Source organism: Homalodisca vitripennis, chromosome 3 (genome assembly GCF_021130785.1).
Source record: "Homalodisca vitripennis isolate AUS2020 chromosome 3, UT_GWSS_2.1, whole genome shotgun sequence".
NCBI classification, from domain to species: Eukaryota; Metazoa; Arthropoda; class Insecta; order Hemiptera; family Cicadellidae; genus Homalodisca; species Homalodisca vitripennis.
Window position 1 is genome coordinate 60,990,598 of NC_060209.1, and position 17,889 is coordinate 61,008,486.

The 17,889-nt window shown below is 36.0% G+C and overlaps 1 protein-coding gene across 1 annotated transcript in view; it reads left to right on the top strand.

Annotated features, from left to right (window-relative positions):
- The first annotated feature begins 305 nt into the window (after window positions 1–305).
- LOC124356985 overlaps window positions 306–17,889 on the top strand; it is a 191,458-nt gene continuing 173,874 nt past the window's right edge. Inside the window, exon 1 of the mRNA XM_046808337.1 lies at window positions 306–438. The gene's annotated coding sequence lies outside the window, so the exon portion shown is untranslated. The remainder of the gene's footprint in view (window positions 439–17,889) is intronic.

Below are 17,889 nucleotides of genomic sequence, written 5' to 3' on the forward strand. Positions count from 1 at the left end.
TCTAAATGACCTCTATTATGTGTATTGTAAATTCAAAACTTGAAGTTATCAATTCGATCTACTTTCCACATGGCCAAAACATACAATAGATTTTTCAAAATTAAATATAATATACATTTTATTGTGTCCTTACTGACACCACAGTAGCCTAAGCCTATCTTGCTCCTGACAGATTAACATTTGAAATTTTTAATTTCAATATAACCACTAAACTAGAGCAGATTTTCCATGATCGTACCGTATCCTTCCTTCATCGTACTGGAGCTGTTTCCCACTAACAGTGACGCTAGAGCACTCAAGCGGCGACAGTAGGTACCTGCTATCAGTAGCACAAGTACGTGTTAGATTTACATTGTTCTGGTTCACGTTTTATATTAGTTTACGTGTTTACTATTGGTTCCGTGTTAGATTTCACATCTTCTCACAGATTATTTTACGGTAAGTGTAACTCACTTTACTACACATAACTTAGTTAATATATTTAATTTAGTAATGAGTAATCAGCCGGTTCCCGCTAGTAGTTTTGTTTGTAGGTTAGGATTTCTGTATCCCCCACCACGACGACGAGTTGCCATCGCCGGCGCCGTACCACTTTTAGATTCCTTCATCGGTCCGCCATTTTAATATTTCCTTGAGCGTACCGGTTACTTTTAAACAACAGTTACTGTCAAATACACACGCGCGCGCACGTGTGTGTGTGTGTGTGTGTGTGTGTGTGTGTGTGTGTGTGTTCTAGTTATCAAATAAGAAATATGGAGCATGTACCGAAGATGATATGCACCGTTCTCTTATTTCTTTTCGGAACGGAGACATGGAAGATGGGATTCTATTCAATGTTTACTGCCGCACGTATAGCATTCCTAAACATACTTTTAACCTACATCTGAATGAGACAAATATTTCTCCTAATGAAAAAGCCAAGATCATCGGTAAGCAAACCACATTACCAGAACACGTAGAAAAAGCAAGGCCTGACCACATATAACTTCTTGAAAGCTTAATTTTTAGATTGACTATAACTGATGTGAGGAAATTAGCATTCCAGATAGCTGAAAAAACCATATAGCACATAATTTTAATGAGCAAACACATTTATCGGGAGAAAATGGTATTTTGGATTCAAGGTTCGCCATCCAGATCCCACTGTAACGTCTCTGGCACGGGTTTTAAAAGTGATTTAAAAAAGAGACTGTTCATGGTTTTTTTGCATCCTTGAGAAACTGGTGGAATCCGTGGAATATTAGGAAAAGTTGTCTCTGAATCCTTAGTTAACGTCACATCTTCTTCGAATCTATCTGTTGTGATACAAGTGCAACCTGAAGAATGGTGTTTGTCTTGTGTGAAACCAACCTGGTAGAAGATACGGGTTCAATGTCAGCTTTGTAATTTGTGAGTGTATGATTCTTGTGCAGAAATCGCCAATAAAACAAGCCTCAAAAGTTTACTTGTGTCCAATGGAAATAGTAGGCCTATACAATTTGAACCGTATTTAGGATTAAAATAAGTTTCAAATTAAGTAGACTAACATGTATCTTATTTTCATTGTGACTCCTTATACACTACATGCATATTAACTGTACATGTTATGAAAATATAAAAATAAATTATTTAAAATTATATTTTTTTTAGTTTATTTCATACGCTATTAACCACATATGAATTACGATCAAGCAGCCCCTTGGTACGGTAAAAGTAACTAGTTTCCTTCATTATACCACTTCCAGGATCTTAGTAATTGATTGTTTTCAAGCCCTACATGAACTTGTATCACATTTAAAAAATGTATAACATAGGGAAAGAATCGATTTAACTATACAATTTTGGCCACGAGAATTGGTACGATCAAGGCAACCCTCCACTGAGAGAAAGACGTTTCCTATTGGGACAATCACTGGTGAAATTATTGAATTTGAATGTTTGTGGAGTATGATCTGGGATTAGTGATGGAGCGGCGTTCTGGCGAGTTCGGGACCATGACATGCCTGCTGAGCGATCACCGGGTTATCTGTCTGGCCTGCCCCGAGCTACTCGTGACTTCAGGCATGTCTTCATCGTACAGTAGTACAGGATCGGTTTGTAGATAGTAGTACGCAGATGAGCTATTGTTTACCCACCAGAAGTAAACACTGTCAATGTTTACGTCCCCGAATAGCGTACTGACGTCATCGCGCAGGGAGTGGTAGCGGCAGGTCAAACTTGGCGCCTACCGGAGGCGGTGGCGGCGTCGGTCTCGCAGAAATAGTCCGGAGATTAGAGACACACCCGCGTCGCGACGCCACCACGCAGTTGGCTGTGGCCGGACCGAGGTGCACCAAAACACACATTACCGGGAGATGTGTGACAAACGAGACATCATCAGCAGCCAATTCTCAACGTGTTTTGATGTTTGTTTTTCTCTGGAGCCAGATAAATATAGATTACGTTCTGTCGCCTTGGGTTTTTCTGTTTGTTGTTGTTTCTAACACCACCTATTTAGTTACAAGAATAGATCCGGCAAACTTGAAGGTCATGTGGTTTCCTTAGATCTTAGAAATTTTCCCTTTTAAAGGAGATTTCTCTACGAAACACCAGTTATGATACCACAGACCGATGTTATAATATGTAATAAATTATAATATAGCTTTGTCGCTGGCCTTGCACTCAAAGGGTTATAAAACGGATATTACGAAATAGAGTTTGGGATATAATAAATTAATGGTCAAATGACAAAACCTAATACAGGCGGCTCTTGTGGTGAGCATATTTCATTACGTTTTCATTACATTGAATCGTAAATTAATTATGAGTGTTTACTCACATATTTCTCCCCCATCTTACTGAATCTACATGATCACCATGCAAACACGGTCTGTAGTGTGAATTGTATACAATAAAACCATAAAACTGTTTTAGAATTGTGAATTAATATCAAAATTACACGAAGGTTTATCCGCTTTCTTGATCAAATAGTCTGTTATCACTACACGGTTTATCAATATAAATGATAAAAGTTTGGCATTTACTTCCACACTGGAATTAAACAAACAACGTTTAAAAAACAAACTTTGCACCTGCATCATAGGTCAACGATAAGTTGATCTTACATAACACGAAAACATGTGCACACGAAAATATTTGTCTGACGTTGGTAAAATCTCTACTCTGGAAAAATCTTTCGAGTAAACAGACTGCAATGCTGTTTTAGATAATCAATTAGCGCCTGCAAACGCGTGATGCAAATGCGAGTGTGCGAGAGGGTTACGACACTGCCGTCCTCAGTAGCCTAGCCGGTAGCCAGGAAGTGACCCTGGCCAAAGAACACTCGCCTACCTCAGCTCGGCACGATTGTCCACCCTTCCTGGTCGTGTGTAAACACAGACACTTCCTCTCTCATCGCCTTGGCTCTCGAGTGATAAAACTCCACATTTATTCCTGTAGGAAATAAACAAGGCCGTAAATTTTACATCTTTACTCGTTTGCTTCATTTGAAAGCCCTGTACGTAGTTATTACACTCGTTCCGGCAGGTCTCGTGAAACCTAATTAGAAGAGAGTTTCGAAAATGTGTGACCTTATCCAGTACAGGAAGAGTGAAACCTTGAACTATCCACCAACTGCAAGTGACTGATGATCATTCAATTACCTCACACATCGCACAAAACTAATGCAAGGTTATAGATGAACGTGGGAATCGTTCTCAATGGAAACTAAATATACCGGTACACCCTATACATTAATATCGTACATCATATAATATGTGTTAAATGGTAGTGGTTATGACAAAAATTCTCATCTACAAAGGATGTCATTTTTTTATTGTAAGAAGAAATATGTTTAATATCTATAAATTCTTTCAACTTGTTTATTATTTTATTGCTGAATTAATGTAATTAACGTTAATGTAGATGTATTTATGTAAAACAATATGCATGTAAAGTAAGTTCAATATTATAAAATATGTTTTTCAATCAAATTTAATTTTCATGCAAAGGTTTTAGATGAACGTGGGAATCGTTCTAAATGGGAGCTGAATCTTCACCCTATACATTAATATCGTACATGATATGTGTTAAATGGTACTGGTTGTGATAAAAATTCTCATCTAGAAAGGATTTCTGTATTTTTTTATTGTAAGAAGAAATACGTTTAATATCTATTAATTATTTTAACTTCAATACAATTAATTAAAATTAATGTAGATGTATTTATGTGAAACAATATGCATGTAAAGTACGTTTAATATAATCAAAAAACGTTTTTCAATCAAATTTTCTCCCTCAAGCAATGCTAGAGTATTTAATATAGTTATAGGCCTACTAATACTGCAATGTAATCAATGCTTTTCTGAAAATAAATTAATTGGATAATGGTGGAAGACACATGGGCCATCAAGAACCTCGGATCCATCCAATGGAAAATGATTCAGACCAAGATATTTGATTTCGTGAAGTAATTTTTCATTAGTCCAAAAGAAAAATCAAATCCAATATCCATTATCAGATAAGTTTTATTCATATTAATAAGATAACGTAAACTTCTTCACTTTCTTGAACTTTTAAATACTACACGTTTAGTCCAATTATAATTTTGTACTCAAAGGCACTGTCATATTTTTGTTTCAAATTATTTTCCTCCACATTTCTTATGGTGTACAATACAAAGTTTTTTTGTTTATTTATTTTTAAGATTTAAAAGTTTAAGATAATAAATAACTTAATATGGATTAAAGTCTAAAACATCTGTATTGGGTACAAAATCCAAATTTGAAAGGCTGTCCACATCCCACCTATCAATGAAACCCCCGTTGAGGACAGATCAGTTCCGTGTAGGAGGTCCATTGATTGATTCGTTATTGTGACAGGCGAAGTAAGGACTATTAGATCTTTTTTTACACTGAACCTTTTTGAATTTAATATATTGCTGATAAATTGCAAATTGTATTTTATTTCCGTTCTCGGTCATTTAGTCAGCTAGAAAAATTTATATATGTTGCCCGGGGGTTCTCACTTGGGCCTCAGATAATAAAACAATTAAGATTTGCAATCCTAACAGATTAGTCCTTGAGTGACGCTTACTTGTGTTGTATTTTAGGTCCTTAGTTTTCCTAGGAAATTTTCTAGGAACTAATGATCTGTTTCTAATGAACTATCATAAACCTTAGATAACAAAAATACTACACAAGATATCCAAATTCATTCAAAATATTTTCTATGAATAACAAACTACTAAAATAGACCTATATGAACTCTGTGAGAAAGTGAAAATGATGTACCATACCGGCAGGAGTAAACTGTATAATACTGAACTTGCATATATAACTGCATCAGTCACTGCATCCACCCCCTCCACTGCTCCTGTCCCTGAAACCTGATGCCATTCCATACAATTATATGGTCTCACTTTACCCCTGTACCTAAGGTCTTGCAAGTACGTACAAGGTTCGGATACCTTATAAATGCTACGCCTTCCTCTTGTCTTCTCCCATGCCCTGGGTGTGCTTGTAAGTGGAACTGACTTCGAACACATGTAAATCTGAACGCTCTCTCTTCCACATAATATATTAACACGCATCACTCATTCACCCTAACTTCATCAATGACTTCTCACTTACTAAGACGCCAAGAACGCTTATTTCAGTTCCTATAGTTATCTATAACGATATTAGTTCATACATTTGCATTTAAAATTAAACCATATATATCAAATATACTTTTATATAATAACACAGTTCTAGACGCTACACCAACGTCACGATTGTGTTGCAAGTTTCGCTTATAAGATCTGATGTTTTAGTAATTACTTTTTCGGCGATGAAACTTAAGGTTACATTTTGATTATTTATTGGTAGATTTTACTATACAATTTTACACCCATTACTAAATAAACAGTAGTCGGGTTAGTACTGGCGTTCAGGTTTTTTATTTACTCTAAACTTTTACAACACAAACTATATGCTAATGGAAAGTTTACTCAGTGCGTTTATTAGTGTGTACCAACGTACAAGTGTTATTTTTGTACTCTTCCATTTTTGTATTGTAACAATATTCTGGAAGTATTGTTTGTCTAGATATTATTTTTAAATGTTTGCTATTTAACAAAATTTTAATTCATTATTAACAATGACGATTTCTTGTTTTTGAAGTGACTACTTCTTGTGGCGTGCTATGGATGTAGTTTTGCAAGGGAAAACACTCTCGTTTCGCGTCACGGAACCGTCACGCATGTTCTTGTTTTCCACAAGCTTTCAAAGTAGAATAACAGCTGTATCGAAACGTAACCAAACCGTTTTATAAACATCTGATCTGGACTAACATGCCTTTTAAAGCATGTTTTACTGAAACTACCAGCAGTCAACAACTAACTAGGCAATGGGAATGAGGTATTTAATCAGCTGTGATGGAGCGTATATAATATTATTATTATTATTTGGATTCACAGGTAGTAAAAATTTGTTTATTTCTTTTTCAGCTAATAATTGTTATAGAGGAAAACGAAGACAACTATTTCGTTCATCCACAAAACAAAATTTTTAAAAAGTAGCGATGAAAGCTCCAAAAACAGCGAAACAAAATGTTTAATTTGCAAAAGGCAGAAAACAAAATGTAAGTGTAAAAAATTACGACAAAAATAATTGGCTGAATTACGTTCAAAAGAACTTTATAAACAACGTTTGCAAGGATATAGAGACAATAAAAGAGCAGATTGTTTGAATAATATTGATATTCTTCAAGCAAGGAAAAAAGAATACTAAATTACGTAGATGAGATATTTAGAAAGGCAAAAAGTAGAACAGGGTTAAATTTATTGTTTGTCTATGGCGCGTTCAAAAGAATTTTCACGACAACGTTTACAAAGATACTGAGGCAATAAAAGAACATATAGTTTTGAACATTGTTCATATTCCTACAAACTATGAAAATCTGTTGTCAATGTCCAATCAAAACACAATTCATAAGTCACAAATTGCAGGTCCATTCTGGTTAAATGTTTCATTTGTGTAAATTAAAAATACTGACGCACGTAATAGAAAATCACATATTTCTTCAAAAGGTTTTGATTCACCTTCAGATTGGCATTCAAATACGCAAAATATAGATCATTTATAAATAATTGAACAACAAAATGTCAATATGAATTTACAAATTTCTCAGGATAAATATTTACGAAAATATTACATTTCTCAGTCTGATACATCAAACAATGCTTCACAAATTCACTCGCGTGTTAATAAACAACAATCTTCACAACCTCACTCTCGGCAGCGGGAAGTAGTCACTTCTGTCGGTCAGTTCCGCGACTGCCTATTTTTTTTACGAACTGAGCAATATTATAATAATTATATATTTGTAGTCGTATTATATGTATTTTACAAATGATTAAATGAATAATTAAATAATCTTGTGAGACACCCGAATTGCTATGGCAATCCACTTCAGGAAAATATTACTCACTTCTGATTCTTATTTATGCACAGATTCAGTTAAAGGAAATAGCAGTATAAGCTGTGATATTTCAATCAAAATGCATGAACAGGGGTTTTATTATTAGTAAACAATAAATTGTCTTATTAAGGGAGTAAATTGATTTTTGTTTTGCGTAATTTTATTACTTCACAACCACAGCTCTATGCCTTCCTAAAAGACAGGGAAAATATAAATTAACTTATTTTGGAATTTATGATATTTATAAAGTAGTAGTTAGTTATATTAGATCAACAAAAAAATAATTGTTAAAAATAAGAACACGTTTTACAGTATGTGTATGAATAAGGACTCAAGGGAATAACACTTTTTTTAGACAAAACATAGTTTTATGAAGAAACTAATGTAATTACAAAAGTTTAATAAAAATATGCCATTTTCTAAAGCCATGATTAATTAATAAATATGGCATTTCCCTAATTTATTATTCATATACGTACTACAAAACAATTATGGTCTTAGGTTCAACATTTTTTCCTTGAACCTAATAGCTATAACTCCTCGTGGAGAGATCGTAGCAGTTATTTGTGACTCTTGTATTTTATTTAAATTAACCCAAATAAAAAGCAATAGCATCACATTAAAGACACAAAGGTGGGGCCCCGTGCTACTGTCTTGTCGTGCGAACTACTCAGTGTGAAGTCATGCCGTAACCATCACTAACCACGTCGTGTCATCTGTGTTAAACCTATGCCGACGCGACGGGAAAACCTTTCCTCCTTTTATAAGAAACGTAACCTCAAAAGTTCTATAGAAAACATAGCCAAGTTAAATATTTTGGGCGATGGAAATACTGCATTAAGACTGATTATTTCTATAATTAATTTTTTACGTCACAAAAATTGTGGAGTAAGGTTTCGGCCTCTAAGCAAACAAAATAAGAAAATGTGCACTTGTATAGCCTTCATTTGAACCAAGCAGTGAAGGCAACCACAACGATCAACGATATATGGATTGTTTTCAAGGGTACCATTTTAATAACAAGTATAATATTACGAGTAAGGCGAGCCTTCTTGGCATAAATAAAGAATAATTAAACTCACTGGAGGAGTTCCCACAACTATACTAGTAAAATCTGGACCGAGCTGGATTTAACTGGACAAATATCTACATCAAGATGTACACTGGTGATAAGCAGGTTTGTTACATCACTCGTGCGTCATATCGTAGTCAATGAGTGTAAATTGAATTTTTATCCATTATCACCTCTGGTCAGACTAGATAATATGTTTTCACATCATATCATCGCCATTTGTCACGAAACTTGTTTTCCTCATTTGTTTCCTCTATTTGAAGGTTTTCCCGAGAGGGCCTTCTTGATATCATGTATTTGTCCCCCCGTCTGTCCATCTGTACGATAACTCTTGATAGGAGAGAGAGTTGAAACATGGTTCATGGTTTCCCCTTGGTCCAAGTAAGAACTCTTGATTTTGGGCAATCCGTCCGTTTGTGCGACAACTCTTGATAGAAGAGAGAGTTGAAACATGGTTCATGGTTTCCCCTTGGTCCAAGTAAGAACTCTTGATTTTGGGCAATCCGTCCGTCTGTGCGACAACTCTTGATAGAAGAGAGAGTTGAAACACGTTTAATGGTTTCCTCTTGGTCCAAGTAAAGAACTCTTGATTTTGGGCAATCCGTCCGTCTGTGCGATAACTCTTGATAGAAGAGAGAGTTGAAACATGGTTCATGGTTTCCCTTTGGTCCAAGTAAGAACTCTTGATTTTGTGCAATCCGTCCGTCTGTGCGACAACTCTTGATAGAAGAGAGAGTTGGAAACATGGTTTCATGGTTTCCCTTTGGTCCAAGTAAGAACGCTCTTTATTTTTTGCGCAATCCGTCCGTCTGTGCGACAACTCTTGATAGGAGAGAGAGTTGAAACATGTTTCATGGTTTCCCTTTGGTCCAAGTAAGAACTCTTGATTTTGTGGCAATCCGTCCGTCTGTGCGACAACTCTTGATAGAAGAGAGAGTTGAAACATGGTTCATGGTTTCCCCTTGGTCCAAGTAAGAACTCTTGATTTTGTGCAATCCGTCCGTCTGTGCGACAACTCTTGATAGAAGAGAGAGTTGAAACATGGTTCATGGTTTCCCCTTGGTCCAAGTAAGAACTCTTGATTTTGTGTGATCCATTCGTCCGCCTGTCCGTCTGTGCGTTACCTCTTCCGTTACGTTCTGACGTGTCCTTTGATAGTCTGTGTGTATCCATTTATTTTTAAGTTAAGTTTTGTTATTACGTTCTGATGATCTTGAATTAATATGAATGGTATCTTTTAAACCAACTTTTTCAGTCATGGTTAGTAACGGAAGGATTCCAATAACTTAAGGACTTTGCGTGCACGTCTGACGTTCATTTGACTGTCAGTCAATAAATCCAATTTCGTTGAAACGTTGCAAGTGTAGAATTGGTATCTTCCGCCCACACCTATGGCAAACTACAGCAGCCTTTGAGAGAATTAACAAAGTCAAGCTATCCACAACTAAATAATATTTAACACAGTCTACTGTATACCACAAATACTTTTTTCACTTTTCAACTTCTATTTAACTTTTTTTGCTATATATAGTTATGCAACAAATTAATCATATTTTTGTGCCAAATTTATACTTTCTTAATTTATTTACAATTTTCACAGTTGTTTAATTTTTAATTTTGTAAATATAAGTTAAATTAAGTGTTTTAACTATCCCCTAAGTTTTTGCATGAATAAAGCACTGGTTTAGTTTGATTTTTTTTATGGATCATACACATCCGATGTATCCCTCCAGGAAACATGGAATTCGATTACAGGGAAAGTAAGATGGGTTTCCCCCTAGTTTTCATTCCTAACGTCGTGACGTAATAGTGAGTGAGCGTGTTAATCATGTTCGCTGGCTAATAAAATTCTTTTGTTAAGTTTAATTAAACGGATGCTCCACTGCGTGAGCGTATACTATACAGGGTGTGTCTCTACCACCCTTTTCAGGTTCCAACTATTCCCGCACCAAATATAAACCAAAATATCATATTTACACTTTTGAAAACTATATACATACCCGCACATCCGCTATTTTGAATTGTTCATCTAACTATTTAATTTGAGAACGGCTTGTTTGTATACATTGAAATTTGGTATATAACTTTTTAATAGATCTCTAATTAAAGAAAAAACAAAAAAAATTTACAAGCTTTATTTTCCAAATAGCGGCTTCTTAAAAATTTTAAATGTAAACACAGTAAATTTTACACGTGATAAAAAGTGACTGTTATTTCATTGCAGTTACACAAATTCAGCGATACCAAGTTTAAGAAAATCAGTTGATAGATAAAGGAGACCATTTGCCTCTAAAAGCGAAGTGATAAACAGCGTCAATTATACGAGTACACTGCTAGTGAACCACAAATATCACGGCTGTTTTAATTTTAGCTACTTTAATCAGCTGATTATAACATTACATTGTTGGATCAATCAAATATAGCTAAAACAATTCTTACATCAACATAAAATTAGGCTTTAACTTGTTTTGTACTCTATACTGAAGCATAAAGCGTACTAAGCATACGTACGTTTAATGGAAAATGCACAACAAAAAAGCCTTTTTGAGTGTTACTAATCACCTTTAACTTAGTAACTGTGAATATGAAACGGAGCGTGATATGTACACGTTACAAAATATTAGTTCCTACAACGTGATGAGAATCGAGTTGTCGGTCACAGTGAAAGGTTAGGACAAAGTTCTCTTTGTGACCACTGGCTCCTAATCTTTATCGCTTCCGCAAAGCTAAAAATACACTATACAAAAGCAACACTTCCACCCACATATATTTATTAATCTTATAAACTATGTAGTAGACGTAGAAACTACAGTAGGCATTTGGACATTACTAATTTACATATTATTTTTAAATATATTCAATAGGTATAAATAACTTTACTACTGGTTTTTTACGTTTACAACGCTTATTAATGCTGTATATAAAGCTTGTAATTCTTATTTCATACTAAATTTACACTTCAAAATATTAAAAATGGCAAATTTTTAAAACAACCACTGATTTCAAGTTGCAGCTGATTCAGTAATGTTAGGCTATACAGTGTACAATGAAATCAAAATTGTCATGGATTAGTGTATATTACGTAAAACCCAAATAAAATTAATTAATTAATCATTTGAGGATTAATTAATGGCTAAAATAGAAATGTAGTAGGCTGCACTTCTCCCTGAGCCATTAGACAACGTGTATCAATAATAAACGCAGTACTTGATATCACAGGTAGGTAGACATGTAGTTCGGGCACTTCTCCCTGAGCCATTAGACAACGTGTATCAATAATAAACGCAGTACTTGACATCACAGGTAGGTAGACATGTAGTTCGGGCACTTCTCCCTGAGCCATTAGACAACGTGTATCAATAATAAACGCAGTACTTGACATCACAGGTAGGTAGACATGTAGTTCGGGCACTTCTCCCTGAGCCATTAGACAACGTGTATCAATAATAAACGCAGTACTTGATATCACAGGTAGGTAGACATGTAGTTCGGGCACTTCTCCCTGAGCCATTAGACAACGTGTATCAATAATAAACGCAGTACTTGATATCACAGGTAGGTAGACATGTAGTTCGGGCACTTCTCCCTGAGCCATTAGACAACGTGTATCAATAATAAACGCAGTACTTGATATCACAGGTAGGTAGACATGTAGTTCGGGCACTTCTCCCTGAGCCATTAGACAACGTGTATCAATAATAAACGCAGTACTTGATATCACAGGTAGGTAGACATGTAGTTCGGGCACTTCTCCCTGAGCCATTAGACAACGTGTATCAATAATAAACGCATTACTTGATATCACAGGTAGGTAGACATGTAGTTCGGGCACTTCTCCCTGAGCCATTAGACAACGTGTATCAATAATAAACGCAGTACTTGACATCACAGGTAGGTAGACATGTAGTTCGAGCACTTCTCCCTGAGCCATTAGACAACGTGTATCAATAATAAACGCAGTACTTGACATCACAGGTAGGTAGACATGTAGTTCGGGCACTTCTCCCTGAGCCATTAGACAACGTGTATCAATAATAAACGCAGTACTTGACATCACAGGTAGGTAGACATGTAGTTCGGGCACTTCTCCCTGAGCCATTAGACAACGTGTATCAATAATAAACGCAGTACTTGATATCACAGGTAGGTAGACATGTAGTTCGGGCACTTCTCCCTGAGCCATTAGACAACGTGTATCAATAATAAACGCAGTACTTGATATCACAGGTAGGTAGACATGTAGTTCGGGCACTTCTCCCTGAGCCATTAGACAACGTGTATCAATAATAAACGCAGTACTTGATATCACAGGTAGGTAGACATGTAGTTCGGGAACAACGGATGCTGTTCAGGCAGGATGATGTCACACTTCCTAAGTAGAAACCGCACGTCTATCGCAACAGCCGCTTCCTGTTGTTACCATCAAAGGCTATTGTGTACTGGAAATGTTTCATCATACATTAAGTTTGTTCACAATACAACATTTTACAAGCATTTTGCATCTAAAGGCATTGAATTAATTTTTCTAATTTCATAAATGGTATCAGGGCTGTAATCAACAGTTTAATTTCAAATTCAAAATATTACCGCAAGGGAACCATGATGGAGAAATAAATGGGACAAATTAATCTTTGGGTTGATGGCGTTGACTGAGGACACCACTGAGACTGCCTTGATGGGATGGTTAGGGACCCAAGTGGATATCACATGGAAGCAGCCGGAAAAACTGCATCAATGACAAGGAAACCCTAATGATTGTGACAAATTAAACTTTGGGAAGAGGGAGTTGCCTGTGGACACCACTGAGGCTGCCATGATAGGATTAGTAGGGACGTAAGTGGATATCACATTGAAGCTGCCGGTAAGGCCCATCTGAGTCTGAATGAAGATTTGAGTAAGCAACTATCCGTGAATAATTTGTTGTATTGCATTGGAATGGAAGAATTGTTTTACGCAGCAGATTCATCATTATAGGCTACATGTTTAAGAGTGGCCCTGTAATTGTGGTCGAGTTTAAGCCTTCCGCAAAGACGTTCCTTTAACCGAGTAATATCCAGTTAAATCCGGATAAGGGTCGCGAATTTTCGCCAATCAGCGCAGTTAAGGCAACAATTGAGCTCCTTGAACCTGACCTCGAGCGTGATCTGTGCCGGTTCACGGTTGCGTAGTGGACCCTGAATTGCTACTGCGTATCGCCGACGCTAGAGTCACTCGGCGCCTGCGTGGTGACGGTCTGACTCTGCACTGGTCCGCTCTCTTCCACTTGATCTCTTCCTTCTACGAGTCACGAGATGAGTCACACCTCAGTTTGTTGACAAACACTCTGATAGCACGTGATATCCTGTCCAGTATGAAATGGTGGGCAACGGCAAATTTTCTAAAATAGTCAAAATTCAAAAGGCTCAAAAAAACTTGATGTAGTAGGCACGGTAAGTTTTCATGCATAATCTTTAACGATGAACTTTTTCGGTAGTTCGATTTATTTAACGGTAACCCGGATACGGAGGCTTTAATTAGTTAAATACGAAACATGCAGTGTCCAATTAATAATAACAAATGAAAATATTCGAAAATACCATAAAAAATTCAATTCTTTTTAGCAAAAATTGCATTACATTTATACACAAAAGATGTATTGGCAAAGTTGTACGCAGTAGGATTTGCGTTGTCTACGACTAATCAAGAGTGACGTAACTTATTTACGTAACTAACTATATCATTCATTAAGTACATCTTGTATACTGGATTTGTACAGTCACTGCTAACACCTACTGACCGGTAAATCGAGACAAGATTGAGTAAATCGAATTGTGTAAGACTGGTCAATATTGTATTGTACCAACCTGTATGAGCACTTCTGGTTCGAGTGAATCATATTTCCGACGCCAATGTTCAGCCCAAGATCAAGAAGATATGTTAAAAAGTGTGTAAGTTATTTATGGTCTTTTTAATTTACTCCGGTCTTAGTTTTTTTTTTCCAAAACTGATTTTGCCTCTACCGATCAAGAAAATATATATATATATATATATATATATATATATATATATATATATATACATTCACGGCTCTGAGAAGCCTGCTTTTGTCAAAAGATAACTTTGATAGGTGTCATAACAGTCTTTAGAGTAAAAGTTAGACTACATCGTCTCTTATATCTGCACTGCTAGCAGTTACCCGCTCCTTTATACGCAATTTAGTATGCGTTGCACGTTTATGTCCACAGCTGTTTCTAGTGAATTTTATATCCGACGCTAATTTTTACTTTGCCTTGTTGCCACGATCAAGGAAATACGTCTAAAATTTATAATTATGTCCATTATAATTGAATTCGTTCTTAGTACGTTCCATAGGTTATTATGTTTTGTTTCCCAATCAAAAAAGTATATATCATAGATCAGAGAAGCCTATTCTGTCAAAATAGAACTAAGATGGATTTAATATCAGTCTTTAAATTTATAGTAAACGCGTGTTTAAATATTTGGAACATATAAAGCTGCAATTTGTTACATTAGTTCAAAAGAACGGCCCAGCGAAATGTTATCTAGCATTTAATATCAGTCTTTAAATTTATAGTAAAAGTGTTTAAATATTATAGAACATTCAAAACTGGAATTGGTACATTAGTTTAAAAGAACAGCCCAGCGAAATTTCATCTGGCATAGTTCTTGCCATAGAATGTTTCAAAGCCAGTCATCGGAGTCAAATTCTGACCTTCTTATGTTTTAGGACATTTTCTAAGGTATATTAGTACTTACCTAATCGCTTAGATCTAAAACGGTGGTAAAAATTATGGTTACTTATCAGAAAATTTACTCAATATAAATGTAAACAAATAGATAATAATAAAGAATGTTTACACGGAACAGTTAATTATATTTGACAGCCTCATTTTGTTAATATTTCAAAACTATGCCGAACTAGGCCGAAGGGATTTCCGAAATAGGAATAGGCCTATATTCATCACAGGTACCGCAAGAATTTCCATGTAAAATTTCAGTACAATCGGTTGAGTAGTTTACGCGTGAAAATACGAGAACAAAGGCACTTTCGCTTTTATGATATTAGTAGCATAACCGACATTGAATATAAAATGTATAGAGTTCGTCAACAGGAAATGTTTTTTCTTCAGCGTTTCTTTATTATAGCTAATTTGGTTTTTTATATTTTAATTACTTATCGTAAAATAAGACAAATTCAAAATATTTATATTGCATAGAATAACTTTTTTTAAATATCTTAATAATTTAAATGTTTTTTTATATTTAAAAAAAGTAATAACATTAAAAATAAAGTTTGATAGTTTATCTTTCCTCCCTACTAATTAAATTCCCCGGAAAATATACATTCCCAAGCGGAATTAAATTCACATCTGTGTCTAAATGGCGCTTAAAGAAGAGAGTAGGGTCAGCTGTAAATGATACTGTGTGACCTTGTGACCTGTGACTGGCGACTAGTCGGCCCGGCAAGGCGCGTGCGGGCAAACACGATTGTACGTACACTAAATCCACGCAAAAACAAAGACTTACAAATAATCATTTGATAGTTCTAGCACAAATATCTCGTACTTTTGATGAGTGTTTGACGCAAACTCAGCTATCTTTATGAACCCTTTACATCCAATTATTTCTAGATCTCTCTTTTTATATCTCTGATTGCTGCGTCTGAATTGATACGATAATTCACTGTAAAATCATGGCGAGTTTTTGCAATATCGCTCTTTAAATCACGTTTTGTTTTCTTTTGTATAGTTGTTTTCAATTTCAAAACCTCCGCAGAGTAAAATGTTTAAAACTAACTAAAACTGTAAATTATATTAAAGACCGACTAAGATACCTTGACCACAGAAAATCGAAACGCAGGGTGTATATACCTGCGTAAGGTGTATATACCTTATTACTCTGTGCCTTGACATACTAAATTCATTATTTATTCGTAATTCAACCAAACATTCTACGAGTAGATTCAATTTATTCCAAATTCAACTTTTAAGTACCTGAATTACAGGATTTCACTACCATTCGCTGTGGCCGTTCCCATAAAAATAGGAAATCAATTTTAATTATTACCTTTTTCAAAATAAAATACCATTCGTAATTTGTCAACTTTACTGACCTTTCATAAGTTTAAAGTTCAACTTTCAACCTCAGCCAGACTTCAAATTAGTCAATGTCAATGAATCACCTACTGATAACTTTGAAATTACGCAGCTCGTCTTCAAAGAACAGTCGCTGTTGATCAGTTACAGCTACTAATAACTTAATATGGGACCTTGAACTGTTGGCTCTGGGGAAATACGTTTTTACGCTTAAGGGCCCCATACACCTGCGAGTCTGGCTCGCAAGCCTGGCTCGACTCGCCTAGAAATGGACCAAATCCGTCAGTGTATGGACAATAAAGAGCCGAGCCGAGTCAAATTCAGGCGAGCCGAGCCGGATCCGCCACTGCTTGCCGTGCGGCTCGGCTCGGCTTGGCTCGAGTATCAGTTCGCCAGTGTATGGCGCATTACGGATCGGACTCGTGCCCCCACCACCGAAAAATCTGTTCATTCCGTTTTCACTACTGTAGGCCAAACGTTACGCACCACTCGTTCCGCCAAGGGTAAGGTGTTTTGTTTGTTTTGAGTTAACATGGCTGACTCCAAGTTATTTATGAGCCCTGATTTTTTAACAACATTTACTGAAGAGTATCGAAATTTGCCGATAGCATTTATTATGTAGACCGTCCGGTGGCCAGAAAACGGAGAGTAGCAGTGAGGCGTTCCTCTGGTGATATAGCGTTTCGCAGTATAGTGTCTTTTTTGTTATAAGCGGTTTAACCTTGTCCAATAACATATTAAAACTTTCAGCTGACATCCTTAAATAGTTCTGATAGTCTTGGCGACTATCATTCCTAACAAAATTCAATAAATTCATGTGACTAATTCTCTTTCTATTTAGTAACCAATTCTTTGACCACATTACCCTTTTCTTCCGTTTCTTCTTAAATACACCTAGCTCATCTAACACTATGACCGCAGCTGCAACCTTCTTCGAAAAACTCATGTTTGCAACTGGGCGAGCAAGATACGTAGGTGTATGGTGAATAATCAGCGGGTCCGGCTCGCGAGCCAGACTCGCAGGTGTATGGGGCCCTTTAGTTATTCCAGTTTATACGTTTTAAACATATAGTATTGTGTAAATAAAGTATTTGAAGTAAGTGAACTTTGTCACGAAATAGCAATGGACATTTTCTGAGCGGTTTCAGAACAACTAATTACACACAGCATTTGGCAAAGCACATCGAGTGATGTCTTGCATACGTCAGATCTTCAACCAAGAATGGTGCAATTGCAATGATCTTAAGAGATCTGTTTGTCACGTTTAAGTTGAATAGGGCGATGACGTGGAGTGTGCAACGC